Source organism: Arachis duranensis, chromosome 3, assembly GCF_000817695.3.
Source record: "Arachis duranensis cultivar V14167 chromosome 3, aradu.V14167.gnm2.J7QH, whole genome shotgun sequence".
In the NCBI taxonomy this organism is placed as follows: domain Eukaryota; kingdom Viridiplantae; phylum Streptophyta; class Magnoliopsida; order Fabales; family Fabaceae; genus Arachis; species Arachis duranensis.
The window spans coordinates 105,190,026-105,197,012 of NC_029774.3; the positions used below are offsets into that span (position 1 = coordinate 105,190,026).

General features: G+C 35.6%; 2 non-coding genes across 2 annotated transcripts; one reads left to right on the forward strand and one right to left on the reverse strand.

Moving 5' to 3' along the window:
* Positions 1 to 704: 704 nt before the first annotated feature.
* LOC127746143 (small nucleolar RNA R71) lies at positions 705 to 812 on the forward strand. The gene has a single exon (XR_008007762.1). It is a non-coding gene; the product is annotated as a small nucleolar RNA R71 (small nucleolar RNA).
* Positions 813 to 3,967: 3,155 nt separating this feature from the next.
* LOC127746277 (small nucleolar RNA R71) lies at positions 3,968 to 4,075 on the reverse strand. Its single transcript, XR_008007897.1, has one exon. It is a non-coding gene; the product is annotated as a small nucleolar RNA R71 (small nucleolar RNA).
* Between the last annotated feature and the right edge of the window lie 2,912 nt (positions 4,076 to 6,987).

The window sequence follows — 6,987 nt, forward strand, 5'->3', positions numbered from 1 at the left end:
AGAGTACTAGGAGGAGTTTCAGTAATTTTTTTAGTCAGCTGGCCCACTTGTGCCTCCAAATTTCTAATGGAGGACCTTGTTTCACTCATGAAACTTAAAGTGGCCTTAGATAGATCAGAGACTATGTTTGCTAAGCTAGAGGGACTCTGCTCAGAATTCTCTGTCTGTTGCTGAGAAGATGATGGAAAAGGCTTGCTATTGCTAAACCTATTTCTTTCACCATTATTAAAGCCTTGTTGAGGCTTTTGTTGATCCTTCCATGAGAAATTTGGATGATTTCTCCATGAGGGATTATAGGTGTTTCCACAGGCTTCACCCATGTAATTCACCTCTGCCATTGCAGGGTTCTCAGGATCAAAAGCTTCTTCTTCAAAAGATGCTTCTTTAGTTCTGTTGGATGCATTTTGCAATCCATTCAGACTCTGAGATATCATATTGACTTGTTGGGTCAATATTTTGTTCTGGGCTAGTATAGCATTCAGAGCATGAATTTCAAGAACTCCATTCTTCTATAGCATCCCATTACTCACAGGATTCCTCTCAGAGGTGTACATGAATTGGTTATTTGCAACCATGTCAATGAATTTTTGAGCTTCTGCAGGTGTTTTCTTTAGGTGAATGGATCCACCTACAGAATGGTCCAGTGACATCTTAGAGAACTCCGATAGACCATCATAGAATATATCCAAAATGGTCCACTCTGAAAGCATGTCAGAAGGACACTTTTTGGTCAACTGCTTGTATCTTTCCCAAGCTTCATAGAGGGATTCACCATCTTTTTGCTTGAAGGTCTGAACATCCACTCTAAGCTTGCTCAGCTTTTGAGGAGGAAAGAACTTGGCCAAGAAGGTCGTGACCAGCTTATCCCAAGAGTCTAGGCTATCTTTAGGTTGTGAGTCCAACCATGTTCTAGCTCTGTCTCTTACAGCAAAAGGGAAAGGTATGAGCCTGTAGACTTCAGGATCTACTCCATTAGTCTTAACAGTATCACAGATCTGCAAGGACTCAGTTAAAAATTGATTGGGATCTTCTGATGGATCAGTTAAAAATTGATTGGGATCTTCTGATGGAAGTCTATGAAACTTACAGTTCTGTTGCATTAGAGCAACTAGTTGAGGCTTCAGCTCAAAACTGTTTGCTCCAATGGCAGGGATTGGGATGCTTCTTCCATAAAAATTGTAAGTAGGTGTAGTATAATCACCAAGCATCCTCCTTGCATTATTGTTATTGTCATTATTTTCGGCTGCCATCTCCTCTTCTTTTTTGAAAATTTATGTAAAGTTTTCTCTGGATTGTTATATTTTAGCTTCTCTTAGAATCTTCTTCAGAGTCCTTTAAAGTTCAGGATCTGCTTCAACCAAAATGTTCTTGTCCTTGCTCCTGCTCATATGAAAAAGAAGGGAACAGAAAATAATAATAAGGATCCTCTTTACCACAGTAGAGAGATTCCTTTATGTGAGTAGAAGAAAATAAGAAGAAAATCCGAACACAGGTAGAGGGGAGAAGAGGGTTCGAATTTTGAGTAGAAGAGAAGTGTTAGTAGATAAATAAATAAATAGAAGAAGATGAGAGATAGGAGTTTTCGAAAATTAACTAAAATAAAAGAAAAATATTTTTGTTTTTATTTTAAATTAAAGTTAAAATTCGAATTTATAAAAAGGAATAAAATTAAAATTTAAAACAATTAGTTAAATAAAAAGATTTTTGGAAAAGAGGGAGGTGATTTTCGAAAATTAAAGAGAGAAAAGTAGTTAGGTGGTTTTGAAAAAGATAAGAAATAGTAAAACAAACAAAAAGTCAATTAGTTAGTTGAAAAAAATAATTAGTTTTTAGTAGGATCTAGTTACTTTTAGGGATGTTTTTATTAGTTTTTATGAAAAATTCACATTTCTGGACTTTACTATGAGTTTGTGTGTTTTTCAGATTAGGTAATTTTCTTTCCAAAAAGTTTTCAAAATCTTTCAAAATTTTTTTATTTGTTTTCGTTTTTCCAAAAAAAAAAAATATAATTTTCGAAAAATCCAAAAAATTTTTAAAATCATAAAAACCAAAAATATTTTGTGTTTTTTGTTTGACTCTAGTGTCAATTTTTAAAGTTTGGTGTCAATTGCATGTTTTTAAAATTTGTGCATTTTTTTTCGAAAAAAATTCATGCATTGCATTCTTCATGATCTTCAGGTTGTTCTTGACAAGTCTTCTTGTTTAATCTTTAAATTTTCTTGTTTTGTGTTTTTTTTTGTTGTTTTCATATGCATTTTTGCATTCATAGTGTCTAAGCATTGAAAATTTCTAAGTTTGGTGTCTTGCATGTTTTTCTTTTCTTGAAAATTTTCAAAAATAAGTCTTGATGTTCATTATAATCCTCAAAGTGTTCTTGGTATTCATCTTGACATTCATAGTGTTCTTGCATGCATCATGTGTTTTGATTCATAATTTTTATTTTTTGAGTCATTTAGTTGTTTTTCTCTCTCTCTTCATTAAAAATTCAAAAAATAAAAAAATATCTTTTCCTTATTTTACTCATAATTTTTGAAATCTTTGGGATGACTTGGTAAAACTTTTTTAAAATAAATTGTTTCTTGTTAGTCAAGTCAAGATTTCAATTTCAAAAATCCTATCTTTTCAAAATCTTTTTCAAAATCAAATCTTTTTCATTTTTCTCTTTAATATTTTTGAATTTTTTTAAAAATTTATTTTCAAAATCTTTTTCTTAATTTTATTTCATAATTTTCAAAAACTTTACTAACAATTAACGTGATTGATTCGAAAATTTGAAGTTTGTTACTTTCTTGTTAAGAAAGGTTCAATCTTTAAATTCTAGAATCATATCTTTTAGTTTCTTGTTAGTCAAGTAATCCATTTTAATTTTAAAAATCAAATATTTTTAATTTCCTTTTCAAATCTTTTTCAAAACAAATCTCAATCATATCTTTTTTTCAAAATTAATTTCAAAAATCTTTTCTAACTCTTTATCTTTTCAAAATTGATTTTCAAATCTTTTTCAACTAACTAATTGACTTTTTGTTTGTTTTACTATTTATTATCTTTTTCAAAACCACCTAACTACTTTCCTCTCTCTAATTTTCGAAAATCACCTCCCTCTTTTCCAAAATATTTTTATTTAACTAATTGTTTTAAATTTTAATTGTATTCCATTTTATAAATTTGAATTTTAACTTTAACTTAAAATAAAAACAAAAATATTTTTCTTTTATTTTAGTTTATTTTTGAAAACTACTCTCTCTCATCTTCTTCTATTTATTTATTTATCTACTAACACTTATCTTCTACTCAAAATTCGAACCCTCTTCTCCCCTCTACATGTGTTCAGATTTTCTTCTTATTTCTTCTACTCACATAAAGGAATCTCTCTACTGTAATAAAGAGGATCCCTATTATTATTTTCTGTTCCCTTCTTTTTCATATGAGCAGGAGCAAGGACAAGAACATTCTTGTTGAAGCAGATCCTGAACCTGAAAGGACTTTGAAGAAGAAACTAAGAGAAGCTAAAATACAATAATCCAGAGAAAACCTTACAGAATTTTTCGAAAAAGAAGAGGAGATGGCAGCCGAAAATAATAACAACAACAATAATGCAAGGAGGATGCTTGGTGATTATACTACACCTACTTCCAATTTTTATGGAAGAAGCATCTCAATCCCTGCCATTGGAGCAAACAATTTTGAGCTGAAGCCTCAACTAGTTGCTCTAATGCAACAGAACTGCAAGTTTCATGGACTTCCATCAGAAGAATCCTATCAATTTTTAACTGAGTTCTTACAGATCTGTGATACTATTAAGACTAATGGAGTAGATCCTGAAGTCTACAGGCTCATACTTTTCCCTTTTGCTATAAGAGACAGAGCTAGAACATGGTTGGACTCACAACCTAAAGATAGCCTGGACTCTTGGGATAAGCTGGTCACGACCTTCTTGGCCAAGTTCTTTCCTCCTCAAAAGCTGAGCAAGCTTAGAGTGGATGTTCAGACCTTCAGGCAAAAAGATGGTGAATCCCTCTATGAAGCTTGGGAAAGATACAAGCAGTTGACCAAAAAGTGTCCTTCTGACATGCTTTCAGAGTGGACCATTTTGGATATATTCTATCATGGTCTATTTGAGCTCTCTAAGATGTCACTGGACCATTCTGCAGGTGAATCCATTCACCTAAAGAAAATGCCTACAGAAGCTCAAGAACTCATTGACATAGTTGCAAATAACCAATTCATGTACACCTCTTAGAGGAATCTTGTGAGTAATGGGACGCCTCAGAAGAAGGGAGTTCTTGAAATTGATGCTCTGAATGCCATACTGGCCCAGAACAAAATATTGACCCAACAAGTCAATATGATATCTCAGAGTCTGCATGGATTGCAAAATGCATCCAACAGTACTAAAGAAGCATCTTCTGAAGAAGAAGCTTATGATCTTGAGAACCCTGCAATGGCAGAGGTGAATTACATGGGTGAAGCCTATGGAAACACCTATAATCCCTCATGGAGAAATTATCCAAATTTCTCATGAAAGGATCAACAAAAGCCTCAACAAGGCTTTAATAATGGTGGAAGAAACAGGTTTAGCAATAGCAAGCCTTTTCCATCATCTTCTCAGCAACAGACAGAGAATTCTGAGCAGAGCCCCTCTAGCTTAGCAAACATAGTCTCTGATCTGTCTAAGGCTACTTTAAGTTTCATGAATGAAACAAGGTCCTCCATTAGAAACTTGGAGGCACAAGTAGGTCAGCTGAGTAAGAAAATCACTGAAACTCCTCCTAGTACTCTCCCAAGCAATACAGAAGAGAATCCAAAAAGTGAGTGCAAGGCCATTGATATTATCAAAATGGCTGAATCCAAAGAGGAAGGGAAGGACGTGAATCCCAATAAGGAAGACCTCATGGGACATCCCCCAGACAGAAAGGAGTTCCCTATTAAGGACCTAAAGGAATCTGAGGCTCATATAGAGACCATAGAGATTCCATTAAACTTTTTTCTGCCATTCATGAGCTCTGAGAACTATTCTTTCTCAGAAGAGGATGAAGATGTAACTGAAAAGCAAGTTGCTCAATATCTAGGAGCCATTATGAAGCTGAATGCCAAGTTGTTTGGTAATGAGACTTGAGAAGATGAACCTCCCTTGCTCATTAGTGAACTAAATACATGGGTTCAGCAAACTTTACCTCAAAAGAAACAAGATCCTGGTAAATTCTTAATACCATGTACCATAGGCACCATGACCTTTGAGAAGGCTCTCTGTGACCTGGGGTCAGGTATAAATCTTATGCCACTCTCTGTAATGGAGAAACTGGGGATCTTTGAGGTATAAGCTGCAAGAATCTCATTAGAGATGGCATCCAAGTCAATAAAACAAGCTTATGGATTGGTAGAGGACGTGTTAGTGAAGGTTAAAGGCCTTTACATCCCTACTGATTTCATAATCCTAGACACTGGGAAGGATGATGATGAATTTATCATCCTTGGAAGACCCTTCCTAGCCACAGCGGAGCTGTGATTGATGTTGACAGAGGAGAGCTAGTCCTTCAATTGAATGGGGTCTACCTTGTGTTTAAAGCTCAATGATCTTCCTCTGCAACCTTGGAGAGGAAGCATGAAAAGCCTCTCTTAATACAGAGTCAAACAAAGCCCCCACAATCAAACTCTAAGTTTGGTGTTGGGAGGACACAACCAAACTCTAAGTTTGGTGTTGAACCCCCACATTCAAACTCTAAGTTTGGTGTTGGGAGGTCCCAACCATGCTCTGAACATCTGTAAAGCTCCATAAGATCTCACTGTCAAGATATTGACATTAAAGAAGCGCTTATTGGGAGGCAACCCAATTTTTATTTATCTATATTTCTATTGTTCTTTTATGTTTTATTAGGTTTATGATCATGTGGAGTCACAAAACAATTGCAAAAATTAAAAACAAAATAAAAAATAGCAGAAGAAAAAGCACACCCTGGAGGAAGAGCTGTCTGGCATTTAAACGCCAAAAACAAGCTTTTGTCTGGCGTTTAACGCCAGAAACAAGCACCAAGCTGGCGTTTAACGCCAGAAACAAGCATCAGGCTAGCGTTAAATGCCAGAAACAGGCTAAGTTTGGGCGTTTAATGCCAGAAACAATTATCCGTCTGGCGTTAAATGCCAGGATTGCATACAGAGGGCGTTTTACACGACTAAAAGGTGCAGGAATGAGAAATTCTTGACACCTCAAGATCTGTGGACCCCACAGGATCACCTCAAGATCTGTGGACCCCACAGGATCTCCACCTACCCCACTTCTTTCTTCTTCACACAATCCAATAACACTATACCCTTCACCAATCACCTCATCTCTCTTCCCCATAAACCCCACCTACCTTCAAATTCAAAATCTCTTTCCCACCCAAACCCACCCTAAATAGCCGATAAGTCCTCTACTTTGGCAAGGCTAGCTTTCCCTCATCTTATTTGCCATCTATGTTACTCAACTGGAGTCATCATAGAAGGAGACATCCCCATTGAGGAGGACAAGCCCATCACTAAGAAAAGGATGGAGCAAACAAGAGAGCCCACTCATGGAACCCAAGAGACGCATGAGGAAGCTCATCACCAAGAAATTCTGGAGAAGCCTCAAGGGATGCACTTTCCTCCCAAAAACTATTGGGAACAACTCAACACTTCCTTAGAAGATTTGAGTTACAATATGGATCAATTAAGGGTGGAACATCAAGAAAACTCCATCATTCTCCATGAAATTAGAGAAGATCAAAGAGCAATGAGGGAGGAGCAACAAAGGCAAGAAAGGGACATAGAAGAGCTTAAGGACATCATTGGTCCTTCAAGAAGAAGGCGCCACTAAGGTGGATTCGTTCCTTGTTCTTATTTTTCTGTTTTTTGTTTTTATCTATGTTTTGTGTCTCTACTTTATGATCATTAGTATGTAGTAACTATGTCTTAAAGCTATGAATAAATTCCATAAATCCTTCACCTCTCTTAAATGAAAAATGTTTT